Source organism: Podarcis filfolensis, assembly GCF_964270895.1.
Source record: "Podarcis filfolensis genome assembly, chromosome: 9".
Classification (NCBI taxonomy): Eukaryota; Metazoa; Chordata; class Lepidosauria; order Squamata; family Lacertidae; genus Podarcis; species Podarcis filfolensis.
The window spans coordinates 65,518,413-65,540,714 of record NC_139610.1 but is presented as its reverse complement, the minus strand read 5'-3'; the positions used below and the strand labels follow the sequence as shown (position 1 = coordinate 65,540,714).

The following is a 22,302-nucleotide window of genomic DNA, read 5'->3' as shown; positions in this document are numbered from 1 at the left end:
CAGGAACCTCGTAGTTCTTTTCTTTTACAGAATGATTGTGGAACGAGATAATTTTTCTGTCTGAACACAGTTGTCCTTGGGCAGCTTCTCTTATCATAGCTGCCAAAAGAGTGTGTCATTCCAGCTGATGGTTTACTTTTGATGGCGGTGGGGGGGGGGGATGTACAGCCCGGCCTTTGTGAGCCCTGACATTTGTCTGCTTCCCTCCCATTTCATCTCGCTCAAGGAATAACTTGCATCATTAAAAAAAATGTCGGTGACCCAACTAAAATAATTATTTCAAAAGCCCATCGTTTGTGGCCTCTGAGAGAATTGTACACAGATTATTTAACCTGCGGGTGCTTTTGTGCCCCTTTTCTTTTTGTAAAGGTGTTTACATTGAAATGCGTTGCTCTGCAGCTGTAGCAATGATTTTTCTTCTTTAATCCCACCTGAAGACCCATTTCTTCAGCAAGGCATTTCCTGAACTGTTCCAACTTCACTTTGCCCAAGCCACCCCTAGCTCGTGAGGAATGAGCCCCTAACCAGGAAATAGCTAGCAAATTTTAGTCATACTACGCCCAGTTCCCCCATAAATCTCCAAACTCTGTCTGCACTCACCTCTCACCCCCACACCTGCAAACCTCCAGCCTTTATCCCCTTTCTTTCTCTCTCACCCACCCATTTACCTTGCCGTTACAAGAGGGAGGAGCGGTTTCTCTCCCTCCACTTTTTGGCATCTGGGTAGGGAGTATAGGTATAGCAGCAAATCAGGCATCAGGAAGAGAGGGGCAGAAGACAGAAATTGCCCTCTTTTTCTACCTCCTGTAACAGCAACAAGGTGGGAGGATAGGAGTTCTTCTCTGGCTTGGATTAAAGTCTTGAGTCTGAGCTGGAGAACTACTTGGGGAGTTGTATTTGTGGTGTAATAAAAAAATTAAGGTCTTATATATATAATAAATGTTTATAAATGTACCAACCAAGCATGTATATAGATATGCAGACCACATGTCTGGAGCAGCACAGGAAGACCGTCCTGAAACCATTTTGACTCCCAAACTGACCAAATGTTTTCTCTGCAAGGAGGGAGGGGGGTGAGGGAACCTTCCCATTGTCTCAGGAATTGAGAAATCACCATCTCAAAGGAATGTGCAGACTACCAGGAAAGGCAATCAGATAAGGCATCAGATAACCTGGCAGACAGGAAAAACAACAGCATTCAAATTTCTGTTGTAGACCGCCTTTTCTGTGATGTATGTATGATGTATGGAGGGGTGGTCTTGAGCTCCAGGGCAGGGAATTTAAAATGTCTATATAAGGGCAGGCACACCTTTGTTCAGGGTCTTCCTCCGTCCTCCTGCATTTGAGAGGAGCACCCTGTTGCACCAGCATTAATGAAGATCAGGCTTACTAGCTGCATTGCTTCTCCATATTCTCTGGTTGGCCTCTGTTTTCTCCGACCAATAGGGAACCCACTTAAGGTCTCTTTACGGGCTCTTGGATACCCCATAAGGGGAGAAGGGCAGATTTTGTTTACAGCAGTGGTGAACATTATGAGTTGCTGAGGTTAGCATTCCTAACTTCTGGGGCCATCTGCACCCCTAAACTAACCTTGCTTGAGCCATCCTACTCCCATTTTGCCTTCATTTCCACCGTAAGCCCTCTCAGTGGGGACTGTAGCAGTTGTGTTGAAGCAAGCACTGGTGAGGAGGCTGGCTATATAGTCAGTAGGATCAGCAATAAATTGGGGGATTAATCTCCCCATCTGCAGCCTGAAGTGATATCCTCCAAGAGAGACAATTCCACTGATTGTATAAAATGGCCCAGGTTTAAAAAGTACTGACCAAATCTCCTAGTATAATCATAAGGTAGATCCACTTGCCAGACTGCCGGTGATCTTCAAGCGCCGTAGCTTCTGAGAACTGTTTGCCTATCTACTTTAGAACATAAGGAGATCCCTGCTGGATCATACTGAGGCTGTATCTAGTCTGGTATTGTATTTCTCACAGTGCCCAGCTAGATGCCTCTGGGAAGGCCACCAGCCAGGCATGAAGGCTTCTTCTTCTTTGGCGATCACTCATAGCTGAGTAAGATTGTCTTCCATAAACACTGTTTTAACAATGAGTCCATGAGTGACTGTGGAGGCCAATTCTGGATCCACACGTCCTTCCACAGTGTGGACATTGGTTTCCGGGTGGGGGCTGATCACGGTGTGGATTTGCCAAGCGTGCCTTCCTCCTAGCATGTTTCTCCCTTGCGTCCTGAGTTTGAGTGTCTTCAAAGCCCATGACACCTTTGGTAAAGGCTGTTCTCCAACTGGAGCGCTCGCAGGCCGGTGTTTCCCAGTTGTCAGTGTTTATAGACCTTTCCAGAAGAATGTGTTGTAGCCTTGGCCTTCTTTTTCTTCCTTCAGTTGTCCCTCACCTGCTCTTTGAGTCTCTTGAAGCGCTGCAATATCTGTTATGTACTGATATTCTCACCCTGGGCCAGCAGGGGGATACTGTAGATAGTTCAGGTCCACATATGCAAATAAGGGATCAAAAGTGACGTTCAGTGATTGGATAGTTACAGAAAGTTGTTACAGTTACGTTGTACTGGAGCTCTATATAAGCAGGCTGGCTGAACCCTTCAGTTCAGTTCTGTTCTGGCCTGTGAATAAACAAGAGCTGTTTGAAGAATCGCTGTGTCGGCTGATATGTTCACCCACAACTTAACAATATTGATGTTAAAACGTCACAGCTCGCTTGCAATGATGGCAGTTCTGCGTTCAGGACGCTCGCTGTCTGTGTTATCTGACAAAGTTCCATGTTCCAAAGTTCATTTGTCTTTTATGACCGCTAGGTGGTGACCCCACTGGGTGCGGTAATCCAGTCAGGGGAAAAGGGAGGCAGACTATGTTTAGGGCACCTTTTCTAGCCCCCCCCTCGTCCCTCCTTCACAACGGATACCGAGAGGTATATTGCCACTGATAGACTCCCCTGCCCACTGCCTGATTTTGAGTAATACTCTTTTAAGCTAATGACCATTTCTATATCTTCTGCAAGCAAACCTTCCTTTGGTCTGCCTTGAATCTTTTGTCAGTGTCAGTCAGTGCAGCATATTATTTAAAAAAACCTTTGTCACCTTTGTTCTGAACCAGGGATTCTCAAACTTTCCATCCCCAGGGCCCATGAGGTGACAGAAAGCTACCGAGGCCCACAAGTCACAAAATTCTGCTCCCCACAAGGTTTCTGTCCCACCTTGAACTCACCTTAGGACAGAGTTAGCCACAAAATATGCTTAGGGGCAGAGTTTGGCCTAAGCAGCTGGCAGTTACTGACATCACTTTCTACTGATTCCTAACCCATCTTTAGACACTGATGAATTCTTTGCTGCAGCATTTTTCTTGTGGCAAGCAGTTCCAAAGCTCAACTTCCCTCAAGCTGAGTACGGACATTTGCTCTGGAGATACTGTGGCTCAGCCTCCACATTTTAGGCAGAATTTGCTGAACCAGAGGCTCTTAAGTAGGGAAGGCTTTTCTTCTATATTTCCCCCTTTCCACTTTTCACATGCCTCTCAAAGTATTTTTACCCATTAAATACCTGCAATTTCTTCCTCCTTTCATTCTCAACCTGTGTACCTTACCCCCCCCCAAAAAGTCAGTTTATTTAATTTCTCCTCCTGGTCCTTTCACATTCATTTCTTTCTCTTATAACTGCTTTCCTATCTTATCCCCTTTATTTCTATCATCATCATCATCATCTAAGCAAAATAAATATTAACCTTTCATCTCCCTTTATCTTATATTATCGCCATTTGACATTTAGTGGCTTCTAAAGACGCCTATGTATTACGGAGGCACTGAAATCCAGACTGATGCAGCCCCAATGAACTGTGTTGCATAACTCTCAACATTTTTGGTTGGCCAAGGATCACAGGTTTCTGAAATTAGAAGAGTGACATGCCTCTTCCCAAAACTTTTAATTATCTGCAAGAAAAAGGAGAGTAATTGTTGCTGGTAGAAAATGTGCCAAGTTTCTATTAGCATTTACAAAAGTGGCCAAATGTATAGGGAGCTTTCCTTTCCTTTGGAAATTTTGCCTGGCTTTGGAGAAACCGTTGAGGACAGTGTCTGCGGAACAATCTCAGTGTCAACAACTGACCGAGTTTGCCACTTTGCTGATCGTAAGTCTCTCTTTGATTTCAAGATATTTGACTGCTCTTCATTAGAAATCCAAATAGTATGTCTGATTAGACTTGTAAATATAAGCATGTCTGTGCTGTAAGCTTTCTGCTTTGCTAGGGGCTACAGTCCTCGCCTCCTCCGTTTTAAATATGCTTAGTTGGTTTACTAAGTAATTGTCTCTCCAGTGCCAAAAATAAGCTGTAAAAGAATAGCCTTCTCAAAGTATGTGTGCCACTTTTCATAGGCTCAGTCAAGGATCTGAGCTACCTGTCCGGTACTGAAGGCTATAGTGGAAATGTATCATGAGTTAAGCTTAGGAGGCATTTTCAGATGTAGTAGTAACAGTAATTGAAAATATTTGCATTACTATGCAGAGGCATTCTCTTGTAGGCTGAGTGTTATCCTCATATTGCTAATGGAAACTCTGAGGCTGAGAGAGGGAGCAATCTGTGGAAGAAAGGAAGTAACTTAGTGAGTTTAGGGCAGAGATGGGGTTCAGATTGGGGGCTTCAGCTCAGTTCCTTAACCATTATATGCTACATGCGTGTTGCCAGCAGTTAACCATTAATGATATTTGCATTTCATTTTAATGACTCCACTATGTAACACAAAAGGTGCAAAAGTTAAACTAATTGGGCATGCTGTGTTTATTTGACAGTTACCTTAGAAATTCATTCAGTAGAATTGGGGAGAAGTGGGGATAAAACTTAAGTAGGAGGATGTCTCTCCAACCCTATCTGATCCACTTTTAACTCAAACATGCATTTTGCAGACCCATTTCTTAATCTTTCACCATTTATTTGCATGGTGGGAATGCTCCTGTTGCAATTCACCCTGGGTCAGGCCAAGACCCACCTTAGATCAGGTTGAAGAACAGTGTTTTGCAGCACATGAAACACCCTCAGTAAATGTAATTTGGTGCCTTCTCTGTTACATAAAGCACATGGCCCATGAAAAAAATCTTGAAAAGTGGAAATAGACATTGTGGGACTTAAGAAGCAAATTTATTGATTCCGGTACTTTTGCATTATTTTTGCAATGCTTTCAGACTTACCTCTGCAGCTCTGAGAACTAGCAATCATTCTTTGTGAAAGCTTCTATTATTGTGTTTAAGAGTTGTTTTATTTTGTAACAGGGAGTCAATTTTTAAGTGGTAGAATCCTGGACTGTAACACTTCAGAGTACAGATTGGGGTGGGGGGTGTCAAACCTTTAAATGCATGTTCCACACAGTAAGGAGATGCAATACTTGCCCCCCCCCCCCGCATGTAGTAAACTAGCATCAGGGATAAATGCTTAATGCAGGAATTGCTGCTGACTGACAGGCTTTTGTCTCTTGTTATCTCACCTGGCTAATTTTCCCAGCAATTGAGAAGCAGGAGAAATTAGCAGAGCAAGATAAGCAGAGAAGGAGCCTATTAGCAGTTCCTTCTTTCTCTCAGTATAATGTCAAGCACACACACACACAAAAAGTCTGGCTGCTTTTCACAGGATGAGTGTAATGTGTAGTCTGGTTTTAACACTAATCTGAGAGGTAGGGTAACAGCACTGCAGAGTGTATTTTGCCTAAATCAAAGTGCATTGTCTTATATTCACGGTGCTAGGAATCTGTAAAAAGTTGGGGATGGCATGTCCAAAGTCCACTTTGGGGGCCTAATCCGTCCCGCTGGTTGGTTTAATCCGGCCCCTATAGCAGTTTATTTCTCAACAACTTCAATCCTAAAAAAATGGTCAACAACTTTGGTCGGCCATTTGGTCGGCCCTCACACATGTTCACTTCATCAAATCTGGAAATCTGGCCCTCTTTGAAAAAAGTATGGACACCCCTGCCATAGCGTGAGATACTATGTGGTCAGGGTCTTATCACTATCTCAGTTTTGATGCCCTCCTTTTCCCTCAGCAAAGCACTCTAATGTCCTCACACCCAAAATGGGATGAGTCCTTAAGGCCTCATGGAAAATGGGGGCACTTGGCAGCAGGACTGATGAGCTATATTAGTGGCTTGTTAGAACACTTAAATAGGGAGAGAGACTATTTTTTAGCAAGGGTGAAAGTCTCGCTTGCTTATATTGAAGACTAAATTGCAAAAAGAAAAAGAGAAGAAAACAGCTGTTCATGTAGAGATCATTTATTCTGAGACACAAACAAATAATCACAGTAGCTATCGTTGCTTTATCAGTACAAATCAGTCATCCCCAAGTACCCTAGCCAAGCAAAAGGCTTTGGTATTCCTACCCAGTACAGAGGCCTTTTTAATAGTCACTCAATGTATGAAACTTGTTGAATGTCCACGGATAAAGTCCTGAACAATAATCACATTGGAAATACATACCTGTTCCCTACCTTATACTCTAAAAATGGTGGACCTGATGTGAGGGCCTCAACCTCTCCACTCCAGTTGGTGGAGGTAGAATTGTGGAATTGTGCAAAACAACATTTGCTTTCATACAAACTTGTTTTCCTTCCTATTCTTCTGTCCGGTTTGTTTGTACTTTTTAACACCTCTGTACTGTGAGATCTTTTGATGAAGGGTGGTCTATAAAATCTAGTAAATAAATATCTCAGTTAAATTGGTTCAATTTAGTACAGCTAACATATCAGGAGATCTATCTGTTGGTTGCTATATGGGTTTGATATCTTGTTTACAAACCATGTGTGCCTCATTTCAGGTTATGTACTATTGTTAGGTTTCCCTAAACAGTAGCGTTAAAATAGTTTCCCCAATGGGTACTCTGGTAGCCAGTCTTTTAAAAGGGCAAGGGCCTACAAACAGGATACTCCACACAGTGAAGACAGACGTGGCAATTTACTGGAGACCTTTCTCAAACATCATAATCTCTCGGTAAACCATGAAGGTTACTCTGGTACGTCCAGGAAGCTGATACTGCATATCATTACTCTCCTTCCCAGAAGTTGACAGTAAGAATCTCAAGCAAGTTTCTACCCATCATTGTTGGGAATAATATTCTTTGAAGCACAAAGCTTCTAACAGTGAAAGGCTTTAATGGTTGGTCGTGAGAAAAAGATGAACATGAGACTCAGAGATTAAGGTATGGAGAATGGTTCACTGTAGGTTCTCCCATGGGTCCTCTTTCTCTACTGGCTTAGTCCTGTTTTTCCTGTACTCCAGATTGTCTCCTTGCTTTGTTTCTGAGTGGGCATGAGTAGGGGGAATGGGGTCATGTCTGTTTGATAGCCTTTGGTTTAGCTCCTCTGATGACGCAGAGGCATGGCAGTTTTGCCAGCCTTATTTTCCTCTGGCATCATAGCAGATCAGCTACTGGCATCAAGAAGTTTGAAACCCATGAGCAACGTTGTTAAATTAAACCATGGATTTGCTTAGAAACCACAAGGTTTCACATGACACCTTCTTGGTGCAATTCAGTTGAATGGGTAGTCACTATAATAACAGCATTACATTCCCCTCTCTTTTAAGATGGATCATATAGCAAAGACAGGACGTGAGAGGCTTCAACGTTGATGGAGGAGCCTAGATCTTCCTTCTCTTTGTTTTTATCATTTCCCTATTCTTGTTGATTCCACATTTCCAAAGAGCAGGTATTCTGCTGATCTGCATGAGGAAGCAGCCCTTGTCTGCTCCCCTCTCCTCATCTCCGTCCTGATTCTTCCTCCTTACCATCCCCTCCTGCACTTTCTGTTGGTGTTTCATAGATGTGGCAGCAGGGACGCAGGTCTAAACCACTGAGCCTCTTGGGTTTGCCGATCCGAAGGTTGGCGGTTCGAATCCCTGCAACAGGGTGAGCTCCCGTTGCTCTGTCCCAGCTTCTGCCAGCCTAGCAGTTCAAAAGCACACCAGTGCAAGTAGATAAATAGGCACCGCTGTGAAAGGAAAGCAAACAGTGTTTCCATGCGCTCTGGCTTCTGTCACAGTATTTATTGCGCCAAAAGTGGTTTAGTCATGCTGGCCACATGACCCAAAAAGCTGTCTGTGGTCAAATGCTGGCTCCCTCAGCCTGAGGAGAGATGAGCACCACAAAGTTGCCTCTGACTGGACTTAACCGTGCAGTGGTCTTTAAAAAGGGACCCCTGACTATTAGGTCCAGTTGTGACCGACTCTGGGGTTGCGGTGCTCATCTCGCTTTATTGGCCGAGGGAGCCGGCGTACAGCTTCCAGGTCATGTGGCCAGCATGACTAAGCTGCTTCTGACGAACCAGAGCAGCGCATGGAAATGCCGTTTACCTTCCCACCGGAGCAGTACCAATTGATCTACTTGCACTTTGACGTGCTTTTGAACTGCTAAGTTGGCAGGAGCAGGGACCGAGCAACGGGAGCCCACCCCATCGTGGAGATTCAAACCGCCGACCTTCTGATCGGCAAGTCCTAGGCTCTGTGGTTTAACTCACAGCGCCACCCGCGTCCCTTTACCTTTACCTAGATATGGCAGCCATGATCCCAGCTGCAGTGGGAATAGCTAACAGCTGCTCAGCACTCCACCAGGGCCAGTAAACAAGGGGAAATTCCCCATTTGCATTCTCATAAATCTCCTTGCCTACAAACAAGATTGCCAAACTCTTTAACATATAAACAGGTACATTTTTCTAAATGGGAACCCCAACTAATCTTCAGAAACTGCTCCAATACTTTTTTAGCCAACACTGGGTGGCTGTATTATGAACTAATTTTTTTGGGGGGGGGATCACAGTCTTGCTCACCAAATCTCACCCTCTATCTTTAAAAAAAAAATCAGTAGAATTGAATGGAAATCACAGCTTTCTTTAAGGTGCAGGAGGACAGCGGAGTTACTCTATCCGAGTCAAGGAACTGGCATGAGATATGTACCGTCGATCATAGTTGGCACTTCTTCTCCTTTGTGATTTTCCATTTCTCTGTTAATTAAAAACACTGTGAAGGCTGAGTGCTTTATTTTCCCGTAATGAAGATTATGAAAACAGTAGGCCAACATGAAATGCTAATCCTACCCATTGCAGGTGGTGGTATTATGGCACAACAGCTTCCGAGAAAGGAATGCATCAACTTGTTCCCAAACGTTTTGTTCTGGGTAGGGGAGATTGAGGGATGGTTCATGGGTGCATTGCTCCAAAACTCACAGATTAGACTGGGGTGCCAAATTTCCCATTGATGGAAGCGCATGGAGGAAATGAGCTGTGGCGTTCCCTTTTGATTGCTGCGGTGCTACAGTCTCACTTGGGCTTGTATAGTGTAAAAGAGTGTGTCGACCTTACTTTGTCCACAGTTACGTTGCCACATTCTCTGCCTTTTTATTTTATTTACAGGGCTTAGAGATATTAAGTGGTATAGCAATTAAATAATTAATCAAATAAGCCACAAATGCAAATATTAGCAAGGAAATAAATAAATGTAAAATACAGAATGTATCTGAAGAGAAAAGGCAGGAAGAAAGGAGGGGAGGTTAAGTAACGGGGAAATAAAAACACAAAACATATTTACAATATTCCCAACAATATTCGTGAATCAGCTTTCTCCTGTATATGTTGTGATAAAAGATGTCAAGGTTTCAACAAAATAGTTAGCAACCTGCCTACCCTCCCTTACCCTAATAATGTTTCTCAACATTAGACCACTTTTTTGTGTTTGTGTAAGCTGGTCGTCTTATGTGGGAGCATTTATTTTTCTCCAGTAAAAACTAATTGTCTGTAGAGCATTGATTAAAAATACACTGCTATTTCTCTACTGTCTGACAACATGTACTCTCTTGTAACCAAAAAGTACTATTATGGGGTCTATTGGTAAAGTGTATCTTAATTTATAGTTCATGTTTCATTTAATACAGATGTCCAAAAAAGATTTTATTTTGGGGCATGTCCAAAATTTATGTCCAATGTCAGCTTTTAAAGATTTACAACTCTAGCAAGTATTATTAGATACGGGATAGATCTGATTTAACCTAGTGGGGTAAGAAACCATATTATTATTATTTATTGAATCTATATTAAAAAATTGTATAAAAATCAGCTTGTAAACAAGTATTTTAAGGTCACACTGTTTGTTTGTTTGTTTGTTGGTTTGTTGGTTGGTTTGTTGTGGGGTGTTTTTCCAGGGCCATTCCTAAATAGAAAGTGGAATGTCCTGTCCTAAACATCTTTCCTATTTAGATAGGTAATGATTTGATGTTATATCTAATAAACTCGTAATCGTTTTCTATATTTTGTTTTGTTCAATTGCATCTCCCCTTCATTGGTGACTAGAGTGACAACAATATCATTCAAAAGTCTTGATAGTTGCATAATTTGGAAATGTTTCTTCTTGAACCGTAGAATTTTAGAGGTGTGGTCATAGCTTCAGGCTTGGAGAATTACTGAAAGAGAGCTGAGCTTTGTGGGCTGAGGAGAAGGTCCTGTGATGTGGACAGGGATGTCTGACTGGGAAAAGACCTCTTAAGACTAAAACGGCAGATTTTATATATTTGGATACATGTATGCACAGTATAGGTTGTTTTCCCCCCGGCCATGTGCCATACAATATAAAATTTAGGTTTTGGGGCACTCTAAAAGTTCAGTTTTGTATGGAAATACGTCCTGACACATAAAATAAAAAATCTGATCAAATCAACTCAGATACCTTTTATTTATATTATGCCTTATAGCATAACTGTCCAAAGGTTGCTTAGTAAGACTAAGATCTCTGGTATACCTGTGCAAATGTCCATCTGTTGCAGAAAGTTTTCCTATTGTTGGATTTGAGCTACAAATATCTGCTTAGCCATGAAGCTTACTTGATTTCATTTAGCAAAACAGTAACAGCTCTATGCATACTTACTTGGGAGTAAGTCTATTGACTATTGAAGTCAGTTGGGCACATATAGGAATGCAGTTTCAGCCTAGCACATATAACATTATTTGGGGTGAGGATAAAGAAATTAAGAATGTATAAGCACTTTAGTATTCAGTTGTAAAAAATAATATCTGTCCATCACTACAGAAAGATAGGTTTACTCTAAAAACGTTAGAAGTTGTTAACGGCATTTATATCTTTGAACATTGCTTTCAACTCTATTTTATCACCTCTCTCATATGCATTTCTTTTCTTCTTCTTTTTTATGTGCAGTCAGCTGTACTGAAGCTGCAATCCTCAAAAATCAGGACAAGTTCGCATTTATTTATTTGTTTTATTTGAACATATTCCACCTTTCAGTAGAACATTCTCAAGTCAGCTCACGTGATCTTGTTTCAAGTTGACTTCCCACACTATCAGCCCAGTTAAAATCAGCAAACAGCGAGGAGTTATATGAGTAGGTGCTACTAGATCACCAGTACATGTATAAAATGCCAGTTTTTGCATCAGAAAAGTCAGCGCAGCCACTGATCCCATTCCAGCTGGGCATGTGATAGATTCTAGAACTCTTATTCAAGTTTCAGCATTCATTCATTGATTTCTTGCCCATTATATATGAGTCGTGTGCAGGTCACAACATGTACATAATTTTGAATTTATGTTGTTTATCCATATTGGATTGGATTTTTAAAAAACAGCTTAAAACCTATAACTTCAGCTAAACGTGGCTGTGTAGGACATGCATTATGCATGGAGCCATTGTTGTAGGCTAGCTCAGTGTCAAGAAGAAGCTGGTCTGTTTTGCAATTGCCCCAAAATCCTGGGTGAGGTCCAAGAGAGGGAACCATCGGTGCACCTTGTTGAGGAAATGTCTGCTAAGCAAGCAAATCTGTTATTGGTCCACCACCACCCCTCTCTTTTTTTGCTATCCTTCTGTTTGAATGTTATGGCTGCTGACAAATTAATTTGAACTTGGAGTGATTTTAAGCATAATTGTTTGCATGATCAACATCTGAAACATATCGAGCCATTGATCTGTCTCAAGGTCAGTACAGTGGTACCTCGGGTTAAGTGCTTAATTCGTTCTGTAGGTCTGTTCTTAACCTGAAACTGTTCTTAACCTGAAGCACCACTTTAGCTAATGGGGCCTCCTGCTGCCGCTTCACTGCCGGAGCACGATTTCTGTTCTTATCCTGAAGCAAAGTTCTTAACTATTTCTGGGTTAGCGGAGTCTGTAACCTGAAGCGTATGTAACCTGAGGTACCACTGTATTGTCTTCTCCAAGTGGCCACATCTCTCTCAAGATTCCAGGTCTTTGGTTCCTGAACTCTTTTTAATTGAGGGTGCTTGGGACCAAATCTGATCCCATGCATTCTACAACTTTGCTATAGGTCCACATGTTTTAACACCTGTTGTCCGTTTCCTTGCGCTGTTTGGAGAAGCAGCGTAGGAGAACCTCAAATTAATAACATTTCTCTTTTGTGCATTGCCCATTTGGAAACAGCCTCCCTATCCCTATCCCTATCCTTGCGTTAGATTTGTACCTGGTATGTGTGGCCGTTGTGGCATGTGTGGCACTTGAAGCAGGAAGTAGAGGGAGACCCAAATCTGACTGGAAGTGAGCCAGAAGAGGAGGGAGCTTAGAAGGAAGCAATTCTTTTTTTTTAAAGTAATATTTATTAAGAGTTTAAAGATTACAAAAAGAAGAAAAAGAGTTAAACAAAGCAGAACAATACGATACAAAAAACAACAACACTGCTTATCTTAACAAAACAAAAGCAAGAACAGAAACAATTAAAAACACATCCAATATTTCCATATCTTGTCTTTCATTTACTTGTTTCAACGACCTCCTCACACCTCCCTTTTTTGTATTCCAGTTCAGTTAACTATTTCAGCAAATCCTTTCCATCTTTCTCATTTTTTGTCCTATAATTTATCTTAGCCCAATCTGACCTTATTTTTTCCCCTTTGACCCATTAAACAATCTATTCTTACTTAATTCTTTATAACATTCCTACTAAAGCCATATAGCTTCATTCCAACATCCTTCTAGCATTCATTAATTTTACAATGTTTCTGTAAATAGTCTTTAAATTTTTTCCAATCTTCTTCCACCGACTCTTCTCCCGACTCTTCTCCCTGGTCTCGGATTCTGCCAGTCATTTCCACCAGTTCCATGTAGTCCATCAACTTCATCTGCCATTCTTCCCGGGTGGGTAAATCTTGTGTCTTCCAATACTTTGCGATGAGTATTCTTGCTGCTGTTGTAGCATACATAAAGAAAGTTCTGTCCTTCTTTGGCACCAATTGGCCGACCATGCCCAGGAGAAAGGCCTCTGGTTTCTTCAGGAAGGTATATTTAAATACCTTTTTCATTTCATTATAAATCATCTCCCAGAATGTCTTAATCCTTGGGCATGTCCACCAAAGGTGAAAGAATGTACCTTCAGTCTCATTACATTTCCAACATTTATTATCGGACAAGTGGTAAATTTTTGCAAGCTTGACTGGAGTCACGTACCACCTGTAAATCATTTTCATTAAATTCTCTCTTAAGGCATTATATGCCGTAAACTTCATACCTGTGGTCCATAACTGTTCCCAGTCAGCCATCATGATGTTGTGTCCAACATCTTGTGCCCATTTAATCATAGCAGATTTCAACATTACATCCTGAGTGTTCCATTTCAATAGCAAGTTATACATTCTTGACAAATTCTTAATTTTGGGATCTAACAATTCTGTTTCCAATTTTGATTTTTCCACCTGGAAGCCAAGTTTTTTGTCCAAATTATATGCCTCCATTATTTGGTAGTAATGGAGCCAGTCTCGCACTCTGTTTTTTAATTTTTCAAAGCTCTGCAGTTTTATTCTGTCTCCCTCTTGTTCCAGAATTTCCCAATATTTCGGCCATTTGGCCTCCATATTGATTTTTTCTGAGCCTTCGCTTCCATTGGTGACAACTTTAAAAAAAAAAATTGAAGGAAGCAGTTCAGTTGCACGGTTTTCCTTAATAAATTTTCTCATGTTTACTTGGAGGAGAGCCATAGGTTTTCAGAGGGCTTGGTTCAGACGCAGCGCACCTGGAACTGCTCAGCTATGTTTACAAGCTCCTTTCAGAGGCACACTGTGTCCTGCCACTTCGCCCTCTTGAAACACCAACCCGACCTGTTAGTATTCAGCCCTCACCAAATAATCCAGGTTGCCAAGATCTTTCCCCATACTGGAGATCCAAAGGCAGCCAAATTAACTATTACGCTTGTTGTTACCAACACAGAGAGAAAAACACATTTGGAACATTTTCTGGCTTCCCAAGTTCTGAGCATGCAAAGACTTGTTGGCTTAGCTTACAGGTGATGTGTTCTTATCGCTTGAGGTCTGGCAGCGTTCTGAGAATAGAAACTTTCCCTCTTTAATCATCAGTCACAGTGAAAATATTGAGGCCAGTCTTAGTCTTTGCAATAACATTATTCTATAGGACGGTGGTGTCCAAACTTTTTTCAAAGAGGGCCAGATTTGATGAAGTGAAGGGCCGTGGGGGTTGACCAAAGGGCCAACCAAAGTTGTTGAGCTTCTTTTAGGATTGAAGTTGTTGAGGGGTTTTTTTTGGATTTTACCCCAGGAAATAAACTGCCACAGGGGCCAGATTAAACCGACCGGTGGGCCGGATTAGGCCCCCGAAACGGACTTTGGACATGCCTCCTATAGGAGAAGCACAAGGTCAGCTGTAGCAGTAATGACACCCTGTAAAAGTCAGGTGCCTCATACGTTCTCTATTCCCTCCTTTTTACTCCATCTTTTGTTGGGGTAGAAGAGCCATAATTAGAAGATAGCTGAATTCCCAGCTTTTTGCCCAGTACACTGAGAACTGCTGTTAGTTACGATAGACAGAACTGGACCAAATGGACATATAGTCTACAGTCATGGACCACTCTGTCTACAGAGAAGTACCATAAAAATGAGCAAAACCAACTTAGTGGTCCATGAGAGGGACTGAAATGTGCCTTAATTAAGACACCATCCTGTATGCATTGGATCATTCTGTGTCCATTGGAGTGTGGAGGTCTAGTGGAACATCCACTATATATGGGCAGTAGCACTGTCAGGATTTTCCTGACACAGCCCCACACCCAAGCAAGCAGGTTTGTGGAAATGCTAAATGGAGATAAAGCTATTAGTAGCTACTAGCCGTGATGGCTATGACCTGCCTCCATGGTAATGCTTCTGAATACCAGTTGCTGGAACCGCTGGAGGGAATGATGCTCTTGTACCCGAGTCCTGCTTGCCAGTTTCCTTGTGGCATCTGGTTGGCCACTGTGAGAATATGATGCAGGACTAGATGGGCCATTGGCCTGGTCCAGCAGCCTCTTCTTAGTGTGATTTCTGATAAATGAAAATTTCACCCCTGATTCCTGACTAACTAGGCAAGAGGGAGACCATATTAACTGTGTGTTGAAGCTGAACCATAGACAACTAATGTGTGAGAGCCAGGAGCCATGCCAGGGTTAAGATCTAGAAGTAATCCTTTTCAAACAGAAGATGAGATTCACAGAATGCTCATTGGTGCACTTTTTACCAGTTATTGCACTTTTGCAGGCCGTATATGGAATTATGGAATATTAAGAGCCTTGAGCATAATCTCCAAACCAGCTTGCGATTAAATTATTTGCTATCATGCTATCTTCAGTGCTCCTGAAGATTACGTGGCCAAGTTACCGAACCATTGAGAGACTAATAAAAGAGAGCTGACAAAAACCATTGTATCATAGACATCAAATAATGGTTAAATGCAGGATAATTTAGCTGAAAAGGGTAATGATCTGGCAATTATGTCTTATGATTGTTTAAGTGCTAGCTCTTTGATGCTGCGACTGAGGAGAATCTCATATCAATGATGGAGCTTTTAAAGTAGGTACTAAGAAATTGACCTAGCTATGAACACCAGCTATCAAATTGCACAACCTTGTTATTTTATTTTTTTTAAAGCACAGGGCATTTGATAACCAAAACAAGTGAAAAAAAGAACATTTAACCTTCCTTTTACTGTCAGTTTGATTGACAAAGACACTTTCATTTGGGTGATTTCCTTCAAACTCCAATCTAAGAGCCAGGATAGGATGTTTCTCCAAGATAAAGAGTTGACATCCATCTACAACATGTTGTGGCAAGAGTTCATAGTGACTTGCTGGAAGAGCAGACAAGAAGGGGTAGATGAATGACAAAAACCTGTACACCTTTCTAATTAAACCGCTCAGAGGCTAATGCAGATGGTTTTGATTTCTTGCTGTACTGAAACTTTCAGAGTTTAGATGGAAAAAGACCATACTTTTTGTAAATTTAAAATGGTTTACCTACGAACTCTCCAAAGGTCAGATTCATGTGCTTTTCCATACAGCATTCAGAAAAAGTTGCACAGGCAAGAAAACTTGGCTTAGTTTCATTGGTGTAGGAACTCAAGAAAGGCATGTTAGAGCCCTTCTATCTGAGTTTGGAGCAACCAGTTCATACCTCCTCACATGCTGAGCTTCTCAGGTAGATGGAGCGAACAAAGGATTGATTAGCTAGCCCTTCTTAAGGTGAGCTAAGCCTAGCAGGACAGCTTACTCTATGGCATTAACTCCTTCATGTGTTAATGAGACTTGGGTATGTTGGTTGTATGAGGCTGGTTATCCCACAAAGATTCACAAGGCTAGAAGGAATACAGTCCTTTCCCCCATCTCGGTCTCATGTCTCTTTCCCTCCACTGCCCTCCCTTTTGTACTCACATGATGACAGCCCCCTCCCCACACACCCAGATCTTCTCAGGAGGCGAAAGTCCATCTGCCCATCTTGAAAGCAATTGGGACATAGCAATATCCTTTGGAGAACTAACGGGTAGGAATGCATAGGAAGCCCAGCAGCACATCTCATGAGGCATATGGAGATGGCAACTGACTCCCTAGAGTTGTGTCTCTCTTACTACCTCTTGCTCACGATTGTTTTTGTGTGTTATTTGTGAAACATCTTGAAAGACCTACATTGGCTCCCAGTACGTTTCCTCCGAGCACAATTCAAAGTGTTGGTGTTGACCTTTAAAGCCCTAAACGGCCTCGGTCCAGTATACCTGAAGGAGCATCTCCAACCCCATTGTTCTGCCCGGACGCTGAGGTCCAGCGCCGAGGACCTTCTGGCAGTTCCCTCATTGTGAGAAGCAAAGCTACAGGGAACCAGGCAGAGGGCCTTCTCAGTAGTGGCGCCCGCCCTGTGGAATGCCCTCCCACCAGATGTCAAAGAGATAAACAACTACCTGACATTCAGAAGACATCTGAAGGCAGCCCTGTTCAGGGAAGTTTTTAATGTGTGACATCTTAGTTTATTTTTGGTCTTTGTGGAAGCCGCCCAGAGTGGCTGGGGAAACCCAGCCAGATGGGCAGGGTACAAATAATAAAGTAGTAGTAGTAGTAGTAGTAGTAGTAGTAGTAGTATTAAGTGTTTTGACGTTTTGTTATATGAAAATCACAGCCCCTACCAGCTTCAAGTGGTTTTCCTCTACCAAGGAGGTTTTTGGTTGCAGATGTATGCATGTTAATGCATGTATGCATGATCTCACTTGCTTGGGTCGTGTACTGATGTCAGAGGCAATAGCAGAATTACAATTTTTGGCATCTTTTTATCTCACCACATTAGAAACAGCAATAATTCAGCTTTGGAGATCCTTTCGCCAGTAATTGGATTCCACAGCCGTTAATTGGATTCCACCTGTGGTGCTGGAATCCTGCGGCGGTAATGATGATTCAGTAAGAGAGCACCTGTCCTTCAAGATAAAGAGACCCCAGTAAACCTTAGTTATATCCTTCCTTTCTAGTTTTTAATTACCCTGCGGCTTTGGAACTAATAAGCCTAATAGCAGCTGAGCTACTCATTGCCTGTGTTTTGTTTGGTCATGTTGTGCATCTCACATTGTGTAAAGAGACTTGGGCTTACAAATTAGGAAACTCGCCTCTGCCACGAATGCCTTGGCCAAGTCCCTCTATCTCTCAGCCTCAGTCCAGCATCTGGGTGATGGTGAGGTACAAAACACAACAATGCAGTGATGGCCAAACTTGGCCCTCCAGCTGTTTTGGGACTACAGTTCCCATAATCCCTGACCACTGGTCCTGTTAGCTAGGGATGATGGGAGTTGTAGTCCCAAAACAGTTGGAGTGCCAAGTTTGGCTATCACCGCAATAATGTATATACATAGCTGTCAACTGTTCCCTTTTTAAAAGGAAAATTCCCTTATTCCAAATAGGATTCCTCGCAAGAAAAGGGAAAAGTTGACAGCTATGTGTCTATAATGTATTTGAAGTGCTTTGAACACTGGGACTGGGAACACTGGGACTCACAGGTGCCAACTGGGAGGGGAAGCACCTTTCCTTCAAGAGTAGCAAATGACTAGTAAGCAAGTCACCCCCCCCCAAAAAAAAAAAACAGAGGGACAAGCCCAGTGGGAGATTGAAGTGCATGCTTGATGCATAACTGTCTAGAGGAGTTGCTAAATTGAGTTTCAAAGTGGGGGGGGGGCTTCAGTTCACTGCCCTGACCTGCTGGCAAAAACAGTTTTGCAAAGTGTTAACATTGCAGAATAAATTCTGCAAAATATAAGAAAGAGGAAACATTTGCAGGGACACAATATTAATGTTTTGAGTGTTTTAATACGTTGTTGCTAATTGTTTTTTTTTTTTGTTTTTTTTTAATTATTGTTTTCTTCTTTTTTTGAAAACCACTTTGAGATTTTTTACAATCAAGCAGTATATACATTTTATTATACAAATAAACAAATAAATGCCTGGCAGGAGAGAGGGGGATACAGAGTCACTACTCAAGGCTAGTATTTGAATCTGATGCATGCATGCAGGTTGTGCAACAGAACACCTTAAAACCTTCCATGCGTAGCTGTCCTAGGTGCCATGTTCAACATACATTTCAAAGTGTTTTGTTCCATCTCACGGTAGTTTCAGAACACGGTGCTTGCATAAAAGACACAGTCATCACTTAGCATGGTTGTTGTTGATTTCATTTATTAGTTCCCGAATGTGGGATGATCTCTAGGTGATTTACATTCAGGATAGAAAGAGAATTACCGTCAATAATTAGCAATAAGAAACTCTCCAGAACATCAAACACCATCAACAATAGTAAAACATCATTAGCACGTAGCTCATCACATTCCATCAAATTCCTGGGAAAAGAGGAAGGTCTTAACCCAGCACCAAAAAGAGATTGCTGTGAGTTGCCAAGTCGGCCTCACTTAATCCGCTCAGGCAATGTTGGTGGCAACAGAAGCATTCCAGCTGACTTTAGCTTGGTGTATTTCCAGTACTCAGACCAAATTGCAGTTGCTATGAAACTTGCCCCCAGAAAATGTGTATGAGCCTACAAAGGTCATGGAGGACAGCCCTCTTGAGATATCCATCATCACCACTTTATTGGTATGTTGCCTTTTCATAGTTAACACTAAGGCGGCTTGCAACACAAAAAAGATTTACAGTAATTACAAACATAACCGAGGTAGTCATGAACAATACAGTGGTACCTCGGGTTAAGTACTTAATTTGTTTCGGAGGTCTGTTCTTAACCTGAAACTGTTCTTAACCTGAAGCACCACTTTCGCTAATGGGGCCTCCCTCTGCCGCCGCCTGAGATTTCTGTTCTCATTCTGAAGCAAAGTTCTTAACCCGAGCTACTATTTCTGGGTTAGCGGAGTCTGTAACCTGAAGCGTCTGTAACCTGAAATGTATGCAGCCCGAGGTACCACTGTAAATGCAACACATCCAAAAGTATGCAACCAAGTCGAACCGTTTCCTCATAAAGATATAAAAATAAAGATATAAAAAACACAACAACATCAATAAGAGTAACAAGCCTCGCCAAACAATACCCCAGCCCAATGGTAGGTTCAGTAGTCTCAGCTTTTGCAGCTGGAGTCAGTCCGGCCCCGCCCTCTCAGGCCAGGTGAGAAATTAGGCCAGCAAGGCAGGGAGCATGTCTTCCAGGACTCACAACCAAGATGGCCTCTTCCCTCTTCAGCAGCCTCAGCTTTTGTAGCTGGAGTCAGACAGGGCCACTGACGTCAGAAATGTCTTTTGTTGTATCTGTGCCTGTGCTTTGGAGAAGCCACCGTCCTTGTTCTATAATGGTTCCTCATTGTATCTTAAGGACCTTCCTTTTAGAAGTTTCCTTTGGGCCATAAGCTTCTTTGTGCATCATTTAGGGCAGGCATGGCCAAACTTGGCCCTCCAGCTGTTTTGGGACTACAATTCCCATCATACCTGACCACTGGTCCTGTTAGCTAGGGATGATGGGGTTGTAGTCCCAAAACAGCTGGAGGGCCAAGTTTGGCCATGCCTGATTTAGGGTAACTTCTTAATTCTTTTCCAGCGTTTTGCTTTCTTGGGCTCCTATTTTAGCTGGTGTCACTCTTCTATGCTATTTATGATATATTGTGCTGCCGTTAGCTTTTTGTTATTATTTTAGATATAGCAGGTGGTGGTGGTGTATTCTTCCAAATGTTCACTGCCTTGAACCTTTGGCTGAATGGTCTATTAAATGAATGAATAAATAATAATGTGTGGGTTTGTTTGTTTTTTTCCTGTGGGTCTGATTATTGTGTTAGTTTCCTGAAGAGATGATATTCCACCCCAGGTGCATTAGAAACTCCACCCCTCCTTACCTGCACTGTTCTGCCAGCCATCTTTTAATTGTTTTTGTTGTTTTCTAATTCTAGGCTGTGCATTCCCTTTCTTCCATGGTCAGACACAAACCTCCTCTAATTAAAAACTACCCGCCCCCCTCCCCCCTTGGCAAAGGTAGCCCATTATGCCAGGATGGAAGAGTCACTTCATGTGTACTAGCACATCAAAAGAGAGAAATGCAATCCCTCAGGAAAATTAGAACATCTGGATTTTTTCCTTATTTTCTCCACAAGGGCTTGTTTTAGATTGGCAATATTTTATCATAGTGGAATGAAGCTGGAGTGTAAAGTACTTAATGTTCTCTTTCTTTGTACCAATAAAATTGTGCTTGCCAACAGAAAACCTGGGTTGTTGTTTTTTTTTTTTTTAAGGGGAAGTATTAGGGAAGTATGACAAGAGAAGACTTAATCTTTTAGATTAAATTCTTGAAAAGGGCTTCTTGCTTAAGTGTTTCGCTTCAACCTTGCAACCGATAGTAAACAAATTCCTCCAAGGGCCAACTTGATCTGGGTGGGAAGTGGAAAACCACTTATAATCCAATTAATCACAAAGAACTGGATGATCCTTTCACGACGCGAAAGCAACTTCCACACTTTGCGTGCTCAGCTGTTATCTTTCCCAACGAGTAGCACAGTTGCCATTAAAAGTCTCCGGCTAGCAAAAACATCCGTTGGGTTCATTTTACCTCCAAATATTTTTGCACTTCTGTTCCAATAAATATAAGCTGCCCTAACTGGAACAGACAGACTTACGGCCCTCCTCGTGGCTGTAGCCCAAACTATTTACTCTGGAGCCATCTTCAGGCGTTCCATAATGTTCAGCCTGAGGTGATTCCAGGATAAAGGAGAGGGGGGAGAGCCTAGGCTAGTTCTGATTCACATCAGCTTGATCCACAAGCCAGGAAAGCCAAGCTGAGTAGATTTTTAAAAAAGCAATTAGTACAGCATTTAACACCCACTTCAGGCCAGTGCAACTTAGGACCCAGCAAAGAGCACCAGCCCTGTGGCCCACAAGGGTGCGACAACTCCTTGTTCATTTCTTATTGTCCAGCAGGTCATCTGCTCCTGTTTACCAGGGGACCTAGGAGGCTGCCTTATCCTAAGTTCATGTAGCTCAGTATTGTTGACTCTGGCAGGCAGATGCAGTGCTTGCATGTCCATTAATAGTTAGTACCTGGATGGCAGAATGAGCAAGCACCCGATGCGTTTTTATTTTAAGTTACAGTAATTATTCATCTATAAGTGTTTAGCGCATGCAAATCCCCACTTGGTCTTGGTTTCCGTACAGTTGCTGTTTGTTCATGATGTGGTTGCCCTAGCACTATACAGTGGTTCTCAAACGACTTAGTTCTCAAACAACTTGGAACCCAAACACTGCAAACCCGGAAGTAAGCGTTCTGGTTTGCGAACTTTTTTCGGAAGCTGAACACGCTCTGTTTTGAGTGTTACACTGAAGTCTGTCTATTTATGCTATTTATTTTGCGTTTTTGTTTTTGCGGCTCTTTTTTGTTTGTTTTTTTGTGACTGTGTGGAACCCAGTTCAGCTACTGATTGGTTGATTGATTGATTGACTGTACAGTCATACCTCGGGTTGAATGTGCTTCAGGTTGAGCGCTTTCGGGTTGTGCTCCGTTGCATCTTACGTTCCATTCAGGATGCAAATGGGGC

At 42.2% G+C, this 22,302-nt stretch overlaps 1 protein-coding gene and 1 long non-coding RNA gene across 4 annotated transcripts in view; both read left to right on the top strand.

Moving 5' to 3' along the window:
* The window catches only part of CFAP299 (cilia and flagella associated protein 299), a 328,820-nt gene that overhangs the window by 182,774 nt on the left and 123,744 nt on the right, over positions 1-22,302 (top strand). The window lies entirely within an intron of this gene.
* Positions 3,488-22,016, top strand: LOC310742566. Of its 2 annotated transcripts, none has more exons than XR_014538561.1 (3): positions 3,488-4,144; positions 7,055-7,194; positions 21,923-22,016. It is a non-coding gene; the product is annotated as an uncharacterized lncRNA (long non-coding RNA). The 2 variants fall into 2 exon arrangements; XR_014538562.1 differs by lacking the exon at positions 21,923-22,016 and adding an exon at positions 10,186-10,240.